The 23,113-nt window shown below is 36.2% G+C and overlaps 1 pseudogene; it reads left to right on the forward strand.

The window, feature by feature from the left end:
• The first annotated feature begins 18,168 nt into the window (after positions 1-18,168).
• On the forward strand, positions 18,169-19,204 carry LOC123666928 (annotated as a pseudogene).
• Positions 19,205-23,113: the final 3,909 nt, after the last annotated feature.

Genomic DNA, 23,113 nt, shown 5'->3' on the forward strand with positions numbered 1-23,113 from the left:
ACTGAAACTTGAAGCAACACAAGCCCTCTTTTTGTATCGAAGTTAACAAGAACAGAAAACGTACCTAAAGTGATGCAGATGACGTTTTAATTTGTAGATAATAACAACTTGAGAAATATTATATAACTTTCATTTCTAAAAAAAAGATGATTACTTAAAAGTGAAAACTAATAGGATTTCAGTTTATTTGTCGTGAGTATGTATATGTCGCATAGCAGCTTTACTCTTGTCCACACAGCCCGAGCCGGTCGTGCAATAGTTGTCTGAATGGTTACACAGAGGATCGCTATCGCGATGTCTACTCTTTGTAATTAAAATATTATATCTTACATCAATGAGACAAGTACATTTTTATTATTAATTGTAAAAGAATGACTACTATATAAATATAATAAAACAATCAACGCAAATATCGTAAACTGAAGGAACACCTTAATTTTCTTCTCAGTTTCAAGCATATTTTACTACATTTTTAATGATGTATCATACAAAAAAAAAAAACAAAATCTAAGTGATGCAGATGATATTTAATCCGACTTAGACTATTTCAGTTTGAGTAGGAGAGCGTTTGATTGAACGCAACTTTGTCATACAAAGTGTCGTGTCAGACGTGATATGGACTAAAATGTACTTTGTTTCATACTAAACATATGTTGAAAGGAATAATTGAAACATTTTTTTCTCGTGAACGTGTTCCTGCCGAATTATCGAGTTCCGCAAAATGAAAATAAAAAACATGGTAAATATCCCGTTTATGAATGTTTTAATTGAAACATAATAAAAAGTGTTATCAGTCGACCCATGGTTTGAATGAGCTAATTATGTTGCTTGGAGAAAGATAAAGAAAATGTTGGGATCTTAGCGGAGTCAATACCAAATAGAAATGAAATAGAACTATTTGTTCCGTAACAATAATAAATCGAAAAAAGTGGTACAGACTGTATATATGTATAGATTGATTTGGAGATAGCCCACAGAGGACTAATCGAGGGTATTGAACAGATTATCACAGTTACTGAGTTACATTGTCTATAACTTGTGTTTTTAAAATAATAGAAGTATTCAAAATATATTATTATCAAAATAATAGTATTAGTCAAAGTTTACCGCTGGGTATAAGAATGGAATTATTAAAAAAAACTTAACACTTTCATGCGAACAACGTATATGTACGTCATATATTGGTAGATATAATATGGCACAACGTACTATAACGTTCAGCAAAACCCCGATTTATTGAGCACAACGTAATGGTTCGGTGCCTGGCCATACTAATGTTTAAAAGTTTGGTTGCTGTACCACAACATATCGAATTCTAAAAATTGTAGTGCTACGCCGCACCGATTTAATTTTGCCTTCTTTGATGGCATTCAGTCCTGATACAGTACCTACTTTTTTAGCGCACAACGTCACTATACGTCGTTTCGCCTAAGAAGTTTTATTACTTCACTCGACTTGTGCGCCTCGCGGGGGTAGTGCGTGCGCCGATTCTGTGTTCGCGTAGAATATTGACGTAAATTATATGTAAAATGAGCTAAAAAAGGAACCTTCTTTGAAAATCTTAGAACTTTCGTTATCACGAGGAATCACCCCACAGACCCTTTTGTTGACGATGGAGAATTTGGATCGGATGTTGATTACGACTTGACGATTGACGACGTGTAGGAACGTCAGCGCAATATATTTAAATACTAATATCATCAGCTATTTGCACAACGTCATTAGACGCCGCTCGAATTTATATGAAAAAATGATGTGCAATATCGCATAGAGCTACAATATTGACTTGTTCGCGTGAAAGTGTTAACAAAAAATTGTTCTATTGTAGTGATTCAAATATTTCCTGCAGGTTGGCGATGACGATGATTTCATCCAACAGTTCCAGTGCATTTCAACAGTGAGAACATAACTGACGCTGAACCATTGAAAGAAAAAGGAATTGTAAGTGACACAATTTATAACGTGTCCATTTAATAGGCTTTTCGTTTCTAAATTCAATATTAATATTATATTCCACAATTAAAAGTAAACGATAGGAAACTGATGTATGACACAGAGCAAGGCAAAAAAGATTTCAATGTGAGTTAGAAACCATCAGACGTTTGTGGAAGTTTTAAGGACTGCCTGAATAAGAAGAATCTGCAGTTTGACCTTCTCAGTTATTAATAGATACAATAAAAAAGATGCGACGCAGCTGCAAACGTCTGGCGAATGAAATGATGATGGTTTGAACTACCAAACGTTTTTATGAGCGAGTGTGTATTCATTTCCTGTACAACTTTATCTATATAATCCACCCTTCCATTATTGTTATAATTTCCGCGTGACTTACGAAGTGGTTCATACTGCAGGACATACTGCAGTGATCTGCAGGCAACAAGATCTCTCCAGCGACAGGATGGCCTCGGCGATAAGGCCAGACTTCTCCTCCATGGGGACTGTCCGGCTCACCTCTAAACAATTCCGACGGCGCCGTGTCTAACAGGATCGGGTTCCCATCCCCGCCCGACACGGGTACAGGGGCGTTACTGGAGGCGCACTAAGTAGCGCCTCCTACGCACCCCCGTTCGTCGCCTGCAGTAGTGGTTAGAATACTGTATTTCCTAAGTCTAGTCAAATCTATCCAACGACAGAAATCTTAGTTGGGACGTCTACAGTGATCTCAAAAAACATTCTGCTAATGTACGTAGTTTGTAATAAATGAAGGTCAATTGTAAATTTAGCAATAATTTTAGAATAAGTGTGTGCGTTTAAGTTATGTTATCGTCGCGAGAGCTTCGTTTAGTAAACGACAATAAAGTCAAACCCAAGCAAGGCAGTTGAAATCTGTGAAGAGAACACTCTGCCATCGCAATCTTAAGAGCGGTGAAACAAACATGGATTACACTGCTTAAAACATCTGCAATAGATGTAAAGGCCATAGATAGATAGAGATAGACAGAATAGCAAATTGCAAACTATCAACATTGTAGAGAAAACATTTTACTTTTGTTACAAATATAACCTAATCGTAAACCAGTGCGCAGGTATAATTTTATCCTATTAGTACAATAATAATTAGGATGGACAATTAAAACACAAATTAGGTAGGGAAATAGATTGTGTAGATTACGATACGATCATATAAGTTGCCAACACGTCGAGAGAGACATAAAGTTACTTTAATGTACCTACATACTCGTATAAAACATCTCAAAAAATAAGTGATGCAGATGATGTTCCGTTCCACTTTGAAAACAATAATCGAAAGTTTGACACATCCATTCAATTAAATTCAAACGATTCTTTAATAGATGAAGTAAACCGCTTTTTTTTCATCTTAAACAATTTTCTAATGTGAATAGACAACGTTACCACGTAACTTGTGACAATAATCGTGACGTTACATTGAAAGCTTGACATATGAAGGCAGTTATGTTGTATTCTTTGAAGAATTTTAATATTCGAATATAAAACAACACGATGTATAAAATGTATAGTGGATTATATTAATATTGATAAGGAGTACCTACACAGACCTATACTGCCACATACACTATACTGAGTACTAGTTTTGCCTCTTCAGGGACCTTTCTATCACCCCTTGTAGTGTGGTCGTTAGTAACGCTGCCATTGTGGACTTTCTTGATGACACCCACTGCAATTCATTTTCAAAACGCAGATGTTGCTGGTCTCCTCGCTGCAACCCAGCGCTTACAGATGGGACTGTACAAGGTAAATGTTCATCTCACCTCCACTCACTCTCACCCAGAAATTTTCTCAGTTAAGAATGTCTCAGAATGTTTTTCGTTTTTACGCTATTTTTACTGTGCATATATCAATTACGAATGGGAATGAAACCCGCGACTGCTGCTGTTGAGGTGAGGCTGAGGCGGTTGAGGAGTTATTGTTAGGTTACAGGATGTTGAATTAACATTAAATGTTGCAGTAAAAAGTAGGAAAAAAGACAGTTGAGAGTGGTACAAATGTTGTTTGTCCCAATTAGAAAGTATGCAGAAATGATCGAGAATGTTTATGATGAGACTTATACTTAAACACAACCTCCGAACATAAGTTTCTTTGTTCCTTCAAAACGTGTCTATCACACAATATCGGTGAAGGCCAGCTGTCTAATGCAGGCTTACAAAGTCAAAAAAAAACAACAAACAAAAAAAAAAAACAAACCAAAGAACAAAAAAAAAAGTGACGCAGATAATGTTTTATTCCATTTGCAGGCGATATATAGAAAGTCTGGAAGCGTTTGTCCTCGACATCAACAAATCTTCTAAAGCCGACCTCCGTACTAAATCATGTCGATAGTATTTTGAAACGTCACAAACACCATCGTCTTTAATTGTGGCGAACACATTACTGACACACATGAACGTCATACCTGAAGATTCGAGAGCGTACTCCGAACAATTGCAAGAAACACGTTTAGTTTCACCGCTGCCATCAGTTGTCATTACATAGGTAGCTCGCAACAGTTTATCGAGGGATGAGATAAAGCTAGACGTCTGATAGGAGAATTGTTGTATGACTATAGGATAAAGTAAAACTATACGAGTTGCGAAGTGGCTCTGATTACGCTAAAATTTAGACAGGTGACACATCATACTCTTTTAGTCAGCTGTCCCTGCATATTCTAGCAACTTGTTTACAATATATATATAATATTATAAAGAAGTAAAGTTTATAACTTACTTCTTAAGTAAATACTTCTTACGTGTGTACATAAATAAACACACACTTTTTTGTTGTCATAGTTATAAAAATACAGTCATCAGTTACTTAAAGCAAAAAGCGGTGATGCAGGTGATGTTTAAACATTCGTCGAAGATAATCATTTAGAAAGTCAGGTAGAACAAGGAAACCAAACCTCATTCAACATGAAGACTGTCCAAGTCATTTTTCACTATATTTTGTGCTGACGTTTGACTTAAGATTGCTTGAAATGTGGAAGAAAAATAAAACAGAAGAAGCCAGTGATACAGATAATGTTTAGAAAAAAGCAATTTCAGAAGTGATATTGAACAGTTGTTCCTGTGCCTGTGACCATTGTATTATTTCGCATGTACAATAAACTACAAGAGCACAGATCGAGACTGTAGTGATGTTTTGCTGCTACTGTTAAATAAACTATGTATTTTAGGTTGTCAAAACGATAATAAATAAAAAAAATCAATAAAAACTTACTCCAAATGTGTAAAACGATATAACCATTCCAGTACTTTATTTCAGAACCAATAATTCGGTTACAGGCGAGAATAAAATATTAAGAGTAGGTATAATTCTCAAGAAATCGGATCGTTTAAATTGCTGTGAGCAATGACCACGGCGTAACTTAAAAATGGTAGGAATACCGTGTTGCGTCTAAGGAGTTGCCGTCTAGACAAATTAGTCAACGACAAAAATCATAGTTGGTTCGTCTCTACCAATCTCAAAAATAATTCTGCTAATGCACGTAGTTTGTAATAAATTAAGGTAAATTGTAAATTTAGCAATAATTTCAGAATAGGTGTGTGGGGTTTAAGTGATGTTATTGTCGCGAGAGCTTGGTTTAGTCAGTATGTGTAGTTTTATTGGTGTAATTATTTATTGTTGTTAAGCATAGTTTAAACACAAAACATAAGAGTAGCTACTTATCGAACCCTATATCGCTGTAACAAGAGTGTAGCCAAGCATTTACAAATAAAAAACTGATAAATTGTTGTGAAAAATAATAATGAAATAACAATAATAATAATATGCAGTGTGGTTTCCGGCAGACTAGAATAGCAACAGCCAGCGGCAATCGGCAGAATAGAATAGTACGTAGATATAATTTTATCCTATTAGTATAATAATAATTAGGATGGGCAATTAAAACACAAATTAGGTAGGGTGAAATAGATTGTGTAGATTGCGATACGATCATATAAGTTGCCAACACGTCGAGAGAGACATAAAGTTACTTTAATGTACCTACATACTCGTATATAAATAACATTGACGCAAAAAATAGTGATGCAGATAATGTTCCGTTCCACTTTGAAAACAATAATTGAAAGTTTGACACATCCATCCAATTAAATTCAAACGATTCTTTAATAGATGAAGTGAACCGTTTTTTTTCATCTTAAACAATTTTCTAATGTGAATAGACAACGTTACCACGTAACTTGTGACAATAATCGTGACGTTACATTAAAAGCTTGACATATGGAGGCAGTTATGTTGTATTCTTTGAAGAATTTTAATATTCGAATATAAAACAACACGATGTATAAAATGTATAGTGGATTATATTAATATTGATTAGGAGTACCTACACAGACCTATACTGCCACGTACACTATACTGACTAGTTTTGCCTATTCAGGGACCTTTCTATCACCCCTTGGAGTATGGTCGTTAGTAACGCTGCCATTGTGGACTTTCTTGATGTCACCCACTGCAATTCATTTTCAAAACGCTGATGTTGCTGGTCTCCTCGCTGCAACCCAGCGCTTACAAATGGGACTGCTACAAGGTAAGTGTTCATCTCACCTCCACTCACTCTCACCCTTTTGATTGAACAGTTGTTCCTGTGCCTGTGACCATTGTATTATTTCGCATGTACAATAAACTACAAGAGCACAGATCGAGACTGTAGTGATGTTTTGCTGCTACTGTTAAATAAACTGTCTATTTTTAGTTGTCAAAACGATAATAAATGAAAAAAATTCAATAAAAACTTACTCCAAATGTCTAAAACGATATAAGCATTCCAGTACTTTATTTCAGAACCAATAATTCGGTTACGGGCGAGAATAAAATATTAAGAGTAGGTATAATTCTCAAGAAATCGGATCGTTTAAATTGCTGTGAGCAATGGCCACGGCGTAACTTAAAAATGGCAGGAATACCGTGTTGCGTCTAAGGTGTTGCCAGTCTAGACAAAACTAGTCAACGACAAAAATCATAGTTGGTTCGTCTCTACCGATCTCAAAAATAATTCAACTAATGCACGTAGTTTGTAATAAATTAAGGTCAATTGTAAATTTAGCAATAATTGCAGAATAAGTGTGTGGGTTTAAGTGATGTTATTGTCGCGAGAGATTGGTTAGTTGGTTAGTGTAATTTTTTATTGTTGCTAAGCATAGTTTAATCACAAAACATAAGAGTAGCTACTTATCGAATCTTATATCGCTGTAACACGAGTTTAGCCAAGCATGTTCAAATACAAAACTAATGAATTGTTGTAAAAAAAATAATTAGATAATAATAATATATGTCATGTGGTTTCCGGCAGACTAGAATAGCAACAGCCGTAGGCAAGCGGCAGAATAGAATAGTGCCGTACAAGTAGTCAAGTACCAGGTGCTGTAAGATGCGACTAAGTTACTCGCAGCGGATCCCCATAAGACACGAGTCAGGACCTTACATTACTAAAACACAACCTCCGAACATAATTAGGCTTCTTTTCTTGGAAACTCATATATCACCACAATATCAGTGACGGCCAGCTGTCTCATGCAGGTTTACAAAGTCAAGATCCATACAAAGCGATAAAAAAGTGACGCAGATAATGTTTTATTCCATTTGCAGGCGATGTGTAGAAAGTTTGAAAGTGTTTGTCTTCGACATTAACAAATGTTCTACAGTCAAAATGGCTACAATGTGAGTAGGCTTTCGACGTGTGAGCATTGCTGGAACCATCGATAAAAATGAAATCCCAAATAAAATAAAAAAAGTACCCGTAAGGGGCTTTCATAAAGAAAAGTAAATAATAGAGTCTGTATAACACCCAGGTATTGACTGGTCAAAAGGAGGGATGCATTAAAGGTCGTATATAAAAAAACTTTGTGCACCAACGGTATATTTGAAAGGCATATTTTTTTTTGATCGGTATATTTGAATGAGGGTGGAATATAAATGAAATATATTTCACAGTATTTCGAAAGCGTCTATCTGCTTTGCGGCTAAAAGTAGTACAAAGAACTAAGAGAAACAAATGTAAGAGAGATGATGCAGATGGTGTTTTAACACACGTCGAAGATAATAATTGAGGAAGTCAGGTAAAACAAGGAAACCTTATTCAACATAAAGACTGTCCAACTTATTTAAATATGATTTCAGAATTTTATCGCTATTTTTATTTTCTAATTTCATCGGAATTTCTCTGGAGATTCTTCTTTTTCGCTTTGTTTACTAAGTGCTGCAGGATTTGACTCATTCTTTCAAGTTTCCACGAGGTTTTATTTGCATCTTTGTATACAACATAAAAGAAACAACTGTGTTGATGAAAAACTGTTGCAGAGAACACAAGAGAATACCGTCTTCGGGGGTACTGAAATTTCAAGTTTGAATGCATATTAAAGTTGTGTTAAATGAAGAAAATGCCATGTAAGAAGCTTGTAACCTTTTTTCGACGTTTGTAAACAACACGTACTACTGAAGCCGAGTGATACCAGATATTGTTTTCGTTGACTGTATTTTTGGTAGTGACGAGATTAGAAGATGAAAGTTTGATTATGATAGGAGTTTGAATCTCTCAGCGACTATTTGATCACACGCCGAGTCAGCTGCGCTATGAACTGCGAGGATTATTTTTTTAAAGCACCATTCGTTGATAGTAAGAAAGATTCTACATCGCTATGCTGGAAGTGTTGGTACCTCGCTCTGCAAGACTTCTTTGCAAGACATTTCTACTATCAAAGTGGGTTAGCTTTGATTGATACCGAGTCTAAGGCAAACGCTTTATATTCAAAAGCTTAAAGAGCGAGAAGCTGAATTGTTAACCATAAGTTCTTATTCAACCAGTATTATGAAATCTAAATCGATTACCAACTGGTAAAAGAATTAAAGAGAGTGACAATTACTACATCAACAAACAAGTGCCAGCTCCGCTAATGAAACCTGACCTAATACAATGAAATGAGAAAGTAATCATTTAATGATAATAATAATAGACAGGGTGGAGTGATGTCATTTATCCGATATAATAATAATAATAATATTATAATTTTTTATTTCAGCTAACAAACGACTCATGAAAAACAATGGATAAAACAAATACAAGTAAAAATTAATGAATGTGTTACACTAGCCTAACCCCACGGTATCAGTGTGCCTCCGACTTAACTTCATACGAAGATAATTAAACAATATATTTGAATATAAGAAACCCAGGTGTGCCCACATCCTTATTTTCTCTGTATGGCACACGAGCAAGATTTCAACATCATTTCGGACGAAGATGGCAAGCAACGGAAAGCGACCACCGCAGAGACCACCGCAGCGACGGCCACACCGTGGAAACCTTTCTTCAATTTCGTTTTATTAAATCATTCTTCTACTTAATATCAGTAGGGAATCACCTCTTTAGTATTAAGTTTAATTATAATGTAGGTTAATAAATTATTATAAGTAAATTGTTTTTTTTTTGGCATCTGCGGCTGCAACAATCGTAACTAATGTCACAACAATTTGCAAATACAACAACAATAACTCAGAAAAACAACAAGATTATTAAGAAATGCTTTTGAACTACTACTTGAATAGTGATTTTTTATTTTAGAGCCCCCTTGAATGCTATACCGGAGCCAGACTTGACATCCAACAATATAAATACATTAAAATTCTGGAAAAAATGCACTAAAATACAACAGGATTTTTGGAAAGTATGGCACAAAAGCTATTTGTCACAATTACTAAAGAGGCCTAAATGGCATTATATCAAAGCAAACGTTAAAATTGGTGATGTAGTATTACTAGTTGGTGAAAATTGTTCACCGTTGCAATGGCCCCTGGCTAGGGTTACGAATGTATTCAGGGGCGCTGACGGTTTGGTACGAGTGGTGGAAGTCAAATCTGGGGCAGGTTCTCACAGAAGAGCTATAAATAAGGTAGCTGTATTGCCTATCTATAATGAAAGTTGAAAGATAATTATTTTTTTGTGTTGTGCTTTAAGGAAATTTAATATTTAGTTGTAGACCTACTAGTTCATTAGCGTCGCTTGTCAAATATAGGATCTTTGTAAAGCTTACTTACTAAGAGTAAGATTATAATATGAAAATTTAAATGTTTAGTTATGTTATTATGTAGAAAAACTATAAATGTAATGTATCGTCTTCTTATATAGGAATAGAGGTTGCTCACTTACTCACACTTCACCTACTTTGTTATGTTGTTACTGTTACTAAGCAGGATAATTTGAGAGGCATACTGTAAGATTAGTCTAATGATGTCTAATGTAAGATAAATAATTTGTATTAATTTTCTGGATTACTTTTCTTCAATGTAAAATTATTGCTAAAATGCTACTAAATTGGTTTTGTTTGTGTTGGCTCGCCAATTTATGTTAAATTAATACATTTCAACATAAAAATTAAACAATTGTAGTAATGTTAATATGGTAAAACCGGGAGAGATGCCGCAGTGGGATAGATGCCTCATGTTCTAAAAACCTAACATCCCGAACTCACCAATAAAAATTAATCGCATAAGTAGGAGTCGAAGACATCCCATACCTCGGATATCCACAGATATTCGTGTGGCAAGGACGCGTTTGGATCGTGTGTGTAATTTTCTCCGTGGCGAAATTTAAAAACACGTCAAAGTTTTAAAGGTTAGTATTTAAGGTTGTATAATTTTATAAATAGTAATAAATTCCTTTATATTTTTTATCACGTCTATATACTGGGTCATTGAGTCTGCATATAGTTGTAAATAGATGCTATTTTGTTTATAATTTATTTAAAAAATACGTCACAAATGATATCACAAAGGATAGTTGCCCTGATTTTTTGACGTATAGGTGCCCTTAGACTTGACGCAGACTGATGAAAGGTACAGAAAGGGCTCTGCAATTAACTTTTCATAAATAAAAAATTCATTATATATTTGTACGAGTATTTTTTATTTTATGTTCCTAAATTCGTTTTTTTTTTTTTTTTTGGTGTTTGTATATTCTATTACAACCTCTCAGTGGCTCATGCAGCCATGTATGCTCCTAAACATCGAGAATTTGCTAGTTCGATTCCCGCCCGGAAGGGGTGCTTGCATTTGTACAAATATTTCTTTCCAGTTTGTAAGTCTATTCTTTAGGGTCTCCCCACTGTGCCTCGTAGATTACGTTAAGCTGTCTGTCCCGGCTGTTTTCATATACATCTGGTAGCGATCGTTACTATCTATCCCTTCATTTACCATATACAGAGTAAGTTTATGTGTATAATTTTTTCTGTGTCTGTTATATTTTTTATGTATTTAGGTATATTTATGTTTGGATGTTTTACTGATTCTAACAGAACTATGCCACGAAAATATTAAAGAAAGGAAGAAATGCGAGCTCGAGTATGTTCTTGGACTATAGAAAACCTACAGTCAGCTTTCGATGAGAAAGTATGATTGTGCAATGTGCATGTTGACACTTGATATGAATATTTTATACCAACAATTAAGAATTTATACTTTTGTTGAATAAATGCTAGTAAAATTTAATTAACTATATATATATATATATGTAGTGTATATATATATATATATATATATATATATATATATATATATATATATATGTAGTATATATATAGTATAATCTGTATGATATAAAAATAATATTCTAATTATAACAATTAAAAGATATAAAAAACACAAAATTTTTTTCATTGCTATGGCCCATGTTTCTTGGAGACAATCGATGTTTTAGGAGTAGAAATTTGGTTTTTGGTTTTTCGTTTACACGGTTTAAAGGGCATCTATCCTACTCACTATTTTCATGGTGAGGCAACTATCCATATAGGTAGGCATCTATCCTCAAAAAAAAGGGTTCACGAAAAGCTAATTTCTGCTTAATCTGCATTGGCTAGGTTGAAAAAAAATAGTCATAATTCAACATAAAGGATTGAGCTAGCTACATTAATAAAAATTATTCGTATAAAAATCATATTTTTAAAATTAGGTGGCTATTTCAAAAAGTGAGGCATGTATCCCGGTTTTACCCTATTATATTGTTTGTGTGGTCTATGGAATCAGAGACTAAAGTATGTTATCTCTGGCAACACTACTTCTCTCTTCCTGCCTAGACGCCAAAACGATTGTGCGCGCTCTGCTACTAAATAAATTATTTAATATAAAAAAGTGTTTTTTATGGTTTCCCACACCAGTAGAATCGACATCTTTTTTAGGGATACAAGTAGACAAGTATTGCGATTGGAAGGTATATATATTAGCTATATATTATAGCTATATGCTTATAACGCCCATTTATCAAGATGGCTAAATTTTTGTTTATGCCTTTATTGTGTAAAACAGCTTCTGTTGTCTAAAAGTCGACAAGTCTTTTTTCTTTTTACATCTATATATTCTGTTACGCTCCTGTAATATTGTTGAAAGAAAACTGATATTTTCTAAATGTTCCTATACTTTAATTTAGAATAATTTACTTACCACGGCTATGTCTCATCAAACCTACGCTATGATGTCATACTGTGGGGAAACTCTGTAGACGCAGATAAAATCTTTAAAGTCCAAAAAAAATGTCTCAGATCATTATGTGGAGCTGGTTACCTGAACAGCTGTAAACCACTTTTTAAATCGCTCCGCGTCCTTCCCTTTCCTTGTTTATACATTTACGAATCAGGTATATTTGTAAAGAAGAACATACATCTATTTAAAACTTGTGACAGTGTACTTCGGACCAATTCTCGACGTAAACATGAGCTATATATGCCAATGCAAATGTTGGCCATATATAAAAATAATGCTTAACGCTTCAGCCTGTAATATCCCACTACTGGGCCTCTTTGTCTATGTAGGAGAAGGATCAGAGCTTAATCCACCACGCTGCTCCAATGCGGGTTGGCGGATTGCATGTTGCGGTTGCATGTTTTATTCCATTTTCAAGCGATGTGATGATGTACACCCGGTCACCAACGAATTATTGAAACTCCTCCTCACATTAAATAACTTGACTTGTACTGAGTGTAATAATGTTTCCTTATTTTAATTCCTTAAAAAAATATGATCGACCATTGTGATACGTTCACTTGTGATTTATGCGGAGCATGCTTCTTAGAACAGGCGTCCGTGAGGACTTATATAAATAATTATGTGTGTAGATTGTGTGCGTTTGATTCATTATCATTGCTCTAAAAAAAATAAAGTAAATTATGTAAAATATTAGGATGTGCTTGTCTTTTGTGGGACATTTCCGTGTCAACCAAGAGACTTTGGGGGTTGACTGCGGAAGGGCTCACCTTCTGGTGTGACCCTCCAGGTTCATTGGCGTGGCGGTTACGGGCGGTGCTGTTGGTGCCTTTTAATACCACGTGACAAGACAATTTGCGAGCTACTGTCTAATACTATATGTCTATGTCTAATACTGTCTCTGCTAAGGCTGTTTGACTTTAGAAAATATTCTCTTTAAATAAAATAATCCCAATTTCACTTATCGTTTCCAAAAAAATAATAATTTGAGAAGTGTGATTGCACCACGGAACTATTGAAGATTTAAGTAATACACACACACACACACAACAACAACGACAACGACACCAAGAAGTCAGCCATCGCGGAACACCATCTGGAAGCCGGACCGAACCATTGGATTGAGTTTCATAATGCTCAAATACTCGCGACAGAACGCCATTATATACCCCGACTGGTAAGAGAAGCCAGACAAGATATTTCAATTACTTAATATAGTAGTTTCAATAGGGAAGATGGGTTTCAACTGTCGAGGGTGTGGAATCCAGTGATTAGGTTATGCAAAACCTTGAAGAGTGATGTAAACAACTCGCGAATCGTTACAGTAAGTTACGTCTGCAAAACACGGGATCGGATGTCGACTGTTCGTAAAACAGGTGACAATGGTAGGGGTGAAAATAACAATAGTAGGGTTACCCCAGTGTCTACGCAGCAAACGTGTCAGAAAGGAAGTAGTCCGGTATGGACACAGCTAAAGCCAGCAACATCTACCCGCAAACTACAGTCTCGTGATCAAGACATTCGAAGTCAATGTCGAAATATCGAGCTCCGCAAAGCGAAAATAATAAACATGGTAATCCCATTTTCGAATAATTTTCATAATATAGAAAAATGTTGGGACATTACAGTGATATTTCAGTAAAAGTTTGTGATGCAGACTGTGTATAGAGATAGTGTTCAAGCAATTATTCTCTGTAATAATTGTAAGGATAACCCAACGAGGATAATTGAGGATACTGAACAGCTTATCAAAGGGACCGAGGTCTTGGTCTATTGTATGATTTAATATTATATCACGCTTTGAGGAAGCAAAAGAACTCACGAGTAGTGATGCAGACAGCGTCTGTGATGTGTGTATTAAGAATAATTGAATATTATTTATATCGATACTCCAATTGTCACTTCGACTCCAATGGAATTCTTCAGAGGAAGAGAACTACAAAAATGGCCACCTCGGTTCATCAGTATTGAAAACTGTGTGAAGAAGTTTATTTCTATATGTCAAATATACGAAAGTGAACTTGAGTTAGGTAGACAATATAATATAAAACTGAAGTGTTTTTTGTGTTATACACGATTATTTGGATAAATAACTGAAAGATAAAGTATCACGATACTTTTAATGGTGACGCAGAAATCAGTGACGGCGGCATCTTCCTTCGTATAGTAATTACTTTGTAATTTAACTTAGGTGTAAAGCATCCGTTCATCAGCAGAAATGTGTCACTACAAACTCAACATCAACGGTCACCTACATATTGATACATAAGTTTATTACAATTCAGTGTAACTGGGGCCTAACTTACATTAATTTAATTAATTTAGTAAGTAGAATTTAAACATTTTTAAATATCATATCAAAAATTGACCGCTCCAGCGGGGATCGAACCCGCGTCTCCGACTGACCGTGTCGGCGCTCTAGCCAATTAAGCTATAGAACGATGTACCCGCTAGATCGAAATTTTTGATATGATGATTTTTATATTCGGTTTAAGTGAACCGTGGCGCCGTCTATAGTGCGTTCTCTACAGAAACCCGTAACTATTCAAAGTTTCATATTACAATGAAAATCTTTGACAGGAGACGACACCATGCTATTTTTAATATGTACTTTATTTTTGTACTTTATTTTTGTGTTACCCACACATTAGGAATTTTAAACATTTTTAAATTATATAATAGAATATAATATAAGTAGAAATAATATAAGTTATAATAATATTATAATATAAGTAGAAAATAATATAAGTAGAATTTTAATATAAAATACGCTACTTTTACTGAGCACATATCCATTCCGAATGGGAATGAAACCCACGACTGCTGCTGTTGAGGCGCTCCTAAGCGCACCACTGCACCAGAGTTTTTGTTAGGTTACAGGATGTTGACGTAACATTGAGAGTTACAATAAAGATAGGGAGAGATAGATAAAACAGATGAAAGTGGTTCAGATGTTGTTTGTCTCAATTAGAGAGTATGCAGAAATGATTGAGAATGTTTATGTGACTTATACTAAAACACAACCACCGAACATAATTTTCTTCTTTTCTTCGAAACGTGTCTATCGCCACAATATCAGTGAAGGCCAGCTGTCTGATGCAGGTTTACAAATTCAAACTCCAACCCTGTTCAAATAAATAAATAAATATCTACACAATACACACACTGTCGTCTGTTCCTAAAGTAAGCAACTTAATGCTTGTGTTATAGGTAACAGCCGACTAGCATAATTAAAAACATTGTCATAGAAAGTGAGTGACGCAGATAATGTTTTATTCCGTTTGCAGGCGATGTGTAGAAAGTCTGAAAGCGTTTTTCTACGACATGAAAAAGTATTCTACAGCCGGCCTCCGTACTAAATCATGTCGATAATGTTTTGTGACGTCACACACAACATCGTCTTTAATTGTGGCAAACACATTACTGACACACATGAACGGCATACCTGAAGATTCGAGAGCGTATTCCGAACAATTGCAAGAAACACGTTTAGTTTCACCGCTGCCGTCAGTTGTCATTACATAGTTAGCTCGCAACAGTTTATCAAGTGATGAGACGATGCTAGCCACGGCGTCTGATAGGAGAATTGTTGTATGATTATGGGATGAAGTCGATACTATACGAGTTGCGACGTGGCTCTGATTACGCTAAAATTTACCACAGTGTCAGTTAATGGCACATTCCACAAATCCAGATTTTCGCCACAAGCCATTACATGCTTCGTAATGACTTCGATAATTTAATGCTGCTGGAGGGATGATCTTCGATAATTTAATGCTGCTGGAGGTTCTTACAGTATCATTTGTTTTTATTTACTCTTGACATCACGTTTTAACGTAAACCATTTTTTTTTATATCGCAGGGGACCCATTTACGGGTGATGTCCAGGACGCCTGAGTAGGCATTCCTAGACCGTAAGTCAGCTTCAGCACTTGGGGGAGTCCAGCGACAGGCTGGCCTCGTCGAAAAGGCCAGACTCCTCCTCCATGGGGACTATCCGGCCCACCCCTGAACAATCCCGACGACGCCATGTCTAGCAGAACTGGGTTCCCATCCCGGCCCGACACGGGTACAGGGGCGTCACTGGAGGCGCACCGAGGCCGTTTATCACCTGCGGAGGGAGGCCTCATCGGTGGCCTCCACTGTTACCCGCTCGTCATTCTGCTTCGCAGTGATGACGCTCGGCAGTGACAAGTCCCCTCCGAGGAACTTTGACGTATACCAAGAGAGTATTTGCTTATCAACAAATTGTACTTTTCGAATTTATGACCGTTCCGTTTTTGAACTCATCTATAACTGCAGTTGAATTAAGAACCTCGTATTTTATTGAAGTTGGTAATAAGCTAACCGGAGAAGGCAAGTTAACTGATTTGTGAAGTGGAAATAAAGCCTGAAGAGTTCAATTAGGTGTTGTATATAGTGAATGATATACAGTTATATTTATAAAAAGTTATAATTATACAAGTGACAGAGGGATTGAACTAGAAGCACTAATAAACAAGTAAGTATATTCTTGTAATTTCATTCTGTTTCGATATCTTCACAATGTTATCTTAAATCTAAGCATCAAAAATTGCAGCATTCATTATTATGATAATACGGAAATTGTTAGTGAAAAAAATTTAATTAAGGAAAAAACAGCGGATATAGTCGCCACTGGAAACATCGAAGACCGATACAAACGTGACCTATTTAAAGAAATAACTGCGATTGACCGGTGTATTATTGTACGTCGATGGGTATTCAACCAAATAACGTTCAATGGTTCCTAGTTTTTGAATTGAGAAATCAGCATCCACCAGTATAATTATATGAAAAGTGCAAAGCTGTTCACGGAATAAATAAATAAATAAATAAATAAAAAACTTATAGGACCAAGTGTCGAGAAAAAGTCTTGGTATGCTTTTTTCGATCTCACTCTCCCATCCCGCTCAGTGCGTGTCCCTAGTGAGGAGATACTAAATTCAAAATATGAAAAGTAAAAATTTAATTTAATTTTATATCAGCTAATATTAATTATATGATCTATCAGATTTTTATCTTTTTACGTAGGTTTAAGCTGTTACCCGTAACTTATCCTTTTGAATTTTTTTTTACAGGTAGGTTGAATATAATTATTTGTCTAAAATAAAATTTGTCTTATTATAATGAGAATCTAACTCAAGTCAAGTTACTTCTTTTTGCATTGGCTCTCTGCCAGTGAAAGTTACATCGAAATCATTACAGCCAACAGAGAAATCGAGTTTATAATAGGGCAGAAAAGTCATAAAATATTTTGGAAGCGCATCAGCGTTATAATAACTTATTTTTAATTATAATAAGTTTCTTTATAGTAACAGGCATTAACTTCCATTAGCTTCCATTACAGATAATTATTGCGATTAATCTACCTATAGAATATACCGCATATTTATTTTGTGTCGTACAGAAATTGCGCCCATGTACCTATAATATTTGCTAAGCGTTTAGACTTCGCTCAGAGCTAACTCAGTAGGTGTTAAAATTCAGTCCGCTTATAGTATAAACTTTCTAAAGACGTTCGAATAAGTATCAATGTGCGAATGTGTCCGTTCGCTCTCCGGTCGCCGGTCGCCGGTCACAAATCTTCCATTTCACTCCGGCTTGGCCGCGTCGCGCTACGGAGAGGAAATAGCACGCTTGAAAGCATGCGGCTGCGTATCGGCTACTCCCAAAATAGTCCCCCCGCGCGGGGTGTCGGCCCATCGACGTGCTTTTAGTATGCTGCGCGCATGCGACACGCCCGCACCCTTCTGTGCTCCTAGTAGCTTTGCTCGTAAACACGCGAATTATTATCGCTATAAATTTAACAAAATATTTACAAATGATATAGACGACATGGTCGCGATACTAGCCAATCCCAAGTGGAGCGAGGATCTCACCATCTAGATGATAATCGAGTACGAGAAGCGCGAGTACCTCTGGAATCCTGTGTCGGAAAACTACAAGAACAAGAAAGTACGCGAGCAGGGATACGTCGAGATAATAAAAACGCTGAATCTAGTGGATATAACGGTTAAGGAACAGAAAAATAAGATGAAGAATATCGTCGTACAGCGTCGAGTTAAAGAAAATTCGCGCGGCTAGAAAATCGGGCGTGCATGCGTACCGGCCGAGCGGCACGTGGTTCGAGCACGCAGACAGGTTTCTGCGGGCGATCGTCACTCCGAGCTCCGTGAGTGCCTTTATTTACGTAGCTTAGACATGCGCTCTAAAATTCTAACTTTGTAGCGAACTTTCTTTGTTTCAGGTGGACAACAGCCTACTCGAAATACCGATGAGCGACGACAGCGACACCGTTCAGGATCTGAGCGAACGAAAATCACCCGAAAAGAAATGTCCTCGAAAACGTCGTAGTTCAACTAGATCGTCGACTCCGTACGTTTTGAACACACCATCCCCTCGCCCGAGTACGCCCTTCGGGCTCAATCAAACTTCGTCCCCGTTCGGGATCCTGCCGACCTCGACGTCCGCTCCATTTCTTAATCCCCTTGTCGGTATAGCAATGCCGCTAACTACATCACTCGCAACGATTTATCCCGCGCCGGCGAAACAAAAAAAGAGTAATTTCGACGACCGTAGCGACCACTCGGAAACAGCGCAGGATTTGAGTCAGCATTCGGAGAACGGGAACGAGAATGAATTCGAAATGTTCGGTAAATGGATTGCGAGCCAGCTTCGTAAATTACCTCTGAGCTTGGCCCTGGATCATGAATCGAAGCTGCAATCGCTGTCAATCAGATATTGTTTTGACTGATCGTATTGCTGGTAGTCACGTGATTAGAAGGTGATTATCTAAGTATGAGATTGGAGTCGGGATTTATCTGCGACAGTTTGATAATCAGGTCTTGTGAGTGGCGACAACCTGAGAAGTCTTCAGACTGAGAATTAACTACTTATTAAGTGAATTAGTTGAATATAAGCAAATCGTGTTATTTTGATTGAAATTTAAAAATGATATTTGGCGTAATGCAGATAGTATGTTCATATTATAGTTCATAGGTTTATACATTAAAACTAATGAATAAATACCGTTAAAAAGTATAACATGATGATGGAAATTAATACAAATATTGTTTACTTTTAATATCAAACAAAATGAATTTGTGAATACTGTGGTAATTTTTATGTAAAAAAATGGGAAATAATAAAAGGCCTAAATGTGCAGATAGTAATTTACGTTAAATAAAAAATGATTAGTGAATAAAACTACAAATACTACAATAACCGTTGGCGGGAAACCTAACGAGTCGAAACACTGTTGTCGTATAAACTACAAATATTAAAAGGCTTTCTTAGAATAAAGCCAAAGCCAGGGTTCAAGCACAAGATTTGCAACAATACTAACAACATACGAAATAATTTAGAGGAACATTTTTTTATTCACTCCGACATTTCTTTCTTTCTCTCCTTACTTTAGTTTTTTTGCTGCTTTCATCAGCTCTGCGAGAAACACCAACGCAGTTGATTGCATAAATTGTAAGTTAAAGAAGAAGCCGAAAAAGGGAACAGTGTTAAATAGTAAAAAAGAATGAGAGTGGAATAAAAATGAAATATATTTCACAGTATTTCGAAAGCATCTGCTTTGCTGCTAAAAGAACAAAAAAGTAAAAGAACAGAAATTAGAAGAGGTGATGCAGATGATGTTTTAACAAACGTCGAAGACAATAATTCAGGAAGTCAGGTAAAACAAGGAAACCTTATTCAACATAAAGACTGTCCAACTCATTTAAATATGATTTCAGAATTTTATTTCTAATTTTTATTTTCCAATTTCACCGGAATTTCTTTGGAGTTTCTTCTTTTGCGCTTTGTTTACTAAGTGCTGCAGGATTTAACTCATTCTTCCAAGTTTCCCCTAGGTTTTATTTGTATCTTTGTATACAACATAAAAGAAACAACTGTGTTGATAAAAAACTATTGCAGAGAGCACAAGAGAATACCGTCTTTGGAGGTACTGAAATTTCAACCTTGAACGCTTATTCAAGTTGTGTTAAACGAAGAAAATGCCATGTAAAAAGCTTGCAACCTTTGTTTGTTTTTCTAAGGGATAACAAGGTTCCACAACCATCTTGGAACTTAATAAGCCGACCGATGGCGGGATAACCATCCAACTGCTGGCTTTGAAATACACAGGCCAAAGACGGGCAGCAGCGTCTTCGGTGCGACAAAGCCAGTACTGCGGTCACCAACCCGCCTGCCCAGCGTGGTGACTATGGGCAAAACACATGAGTTCACGTTATTTTTGGCGTAAACTTGTGGAGGCCTATGTCCAACAGTGGACTGTATAGGCTGTAATGATGAACCTTTGTTTGACGTATGTAAGCATGACACACTAGTGAAGCCGAGTGATACAGATATTGTTTTAGAAAAGAAAACCTTATTCAATATAAAGACTGACCGACTTGACTGACTATTTTAATATGATTTCTTAATTTTTATTTTGAATTATTATTTTCCAGTTTCGCCGAAATTTTTCGTAAATGCTCAAAGTTTCGTGCACGTCGCCGAACAATTTTTTCGTTATTGATCCCGAGGCCGTGATAGCGCCTCAAAGCTGTATACGTATTATTGTGAAGTATATGGAACCTTCCGCATCACAATGTTTGTGTATATATGTATGGTAGTCTTGCGGAAACTTTTCATCCATAATCGACCAAAGCATCGACGGTTAGATTAGTAGAGGAACATTCGCGAGTAGTGTGCAATTATCTTTCCCATAGTGCCCAACAATCTATCAATGTTGTTGCCGTTGCCGTAAGTTTGTAACTATATTCGAATAGAAAATAACGTAATGTATAAAATGTATAGGGGATGGAAATGATTAGGAGTACCTACACAGACCTATATTGCCACGTACACTTACTGACTACTAGTTTTACCTCTCCAGGACCTTTCTATCACCTCTTGGAGAGTGGTTTTTAGTAACGCTGCCATCGTGGACTTTCTGGATGTCACCCAGTACGATTCACTTACCCGTTCATTCACCCGTGTAATAAGCGTAGATCAATATCTCTCACCCAGAAATGTTCTCAGTTAAGAATGTAACAGGCGTCTCAGAATGTTTTACGTTTTACGCTATTTTTACTGTGCACATATCCATTCCGAATGGGAATAAAACCCGCGACTACTGCTGTTGAGGCGCTCCTACACGCACCACTACACCAGAGTTTTTGTTAGGTTACAGGATGTTGACGTAACATTGAGAGTTACAATAGAAATAGGGAGAAAAGACAGATGAGAGTGGTTCAGATGTTGTTTGTCTCAATTTGAGAGTATGCAAAAATGATTGAGAATATTTATGTGACTTATACTAAAACACGACCTCCGAACATAATTTTCTTCTTTTCTTCGAAACTTGTCTATCGCAACAATATCAGTGAAGGCCAGCTGTCTGATGCAGGCTTACAAAGTCTAACTCCAACCCTGTTCAAATAAATAAATAAATAAATATCTACACAATACACACACTGTCGTCTGTTCCTAAAGTAAGCAACTTAATGCTTGTGTTATAGGTAACAGCCGACTAGCACAACTGCAAACAATGTTCTAAAACTAAGTGACGCAGATAATGTTTTATTCCATTTGCAGGCGATGTGTAGAAAGTCTGAAAGCGTTTGTCTACGACGTCAAAAAGTGTTCTACAGCCGACCTCCGTACTAAATCATGTCGATGTTATGTATAATCATGTTAATGTTTTGTGACGTCACACACACCATCGTCTTTAATTGTAGCAAACACATTACTGACACACATGAACGTCATACCTGAAGATTCGAGCGCGTGTTCCGAACAATTGCAAGAAACACGTTTGGTTTCACCGCTGCCGTCAGTTGTCATTACATAGGTAGCTCGCAACCGTTTATCAAGTGATGAGACGATGCTAGCCACGGCGTCTGATAGGAGAATTCTTATATGATAATGGAATAAATTCGAAACTATACGAGTTGCGACGTGGCTCTGATTACGCTTAAATTACCAAAGTGTGATAAAGAACGCAACATTCCACAAATACAGATTTTCGCCACAAGCCATTACATGCTTCGTAATGAGTTAGATAATTTCCTACACGTAGGTGACATATCATACTCTGTTATTCAGCCGCCCCTGTTTAAGATCAGGCAAAACCATGAGAATACAACGTGACGGCAAAATACTGTGAAATTTCTCTGCCCCACCAATTGTAAAATCGTTTGAGAGATTTTATTATATAAACGTCTGCTTTTCGTTTACTGGAATTACAATTTGTTCGTTCCTTTCGTGTTTAGGTTTATAAAGTTTAATACTATTTTTGTCAAAATAATCGATATTTTGTGAACATACAAAATATTATTACAAACAATTATAAATATGCTGTGACGCAATTATAAATACAAAATGTCTGTCTTGTAGACTAAATAATCTTAGAAGTTGTATAAATCTATTAAAACCACCAAAACCAACAGAGAGTGATGCGGATAATGTTTTATATCTTTTAGAATGAAAACTCAGAAAGTGAAAAATGAAGAACGTTGAGCAGTTCATAATAGAGCTGGAGGCTCTTACAGTATATTTGATATTATTTACTCTTGACATCACGCTCGATGTATACCAAGAGAGTATTCGTTTATCAATAAATTGTACTTTTAGTAGGTTGACTGAAATTAAAACGACATATTGGTGGATA

The sequence above is a fragment of the Melitaea cinxia genome, chromosome 27 (assembly GCF_905220565.1).
Source record: "Melitaea cinxia chromosome 27, ilMelCinx1.1, whole genome shotgun sequence".
Classification (NCBI taxonomy): Eukaryota; Metazoa; Arthropoda; class Insecta; order Lepidoptera; family Nymphalidae; genus Melitaea; species Melitaea cinxia.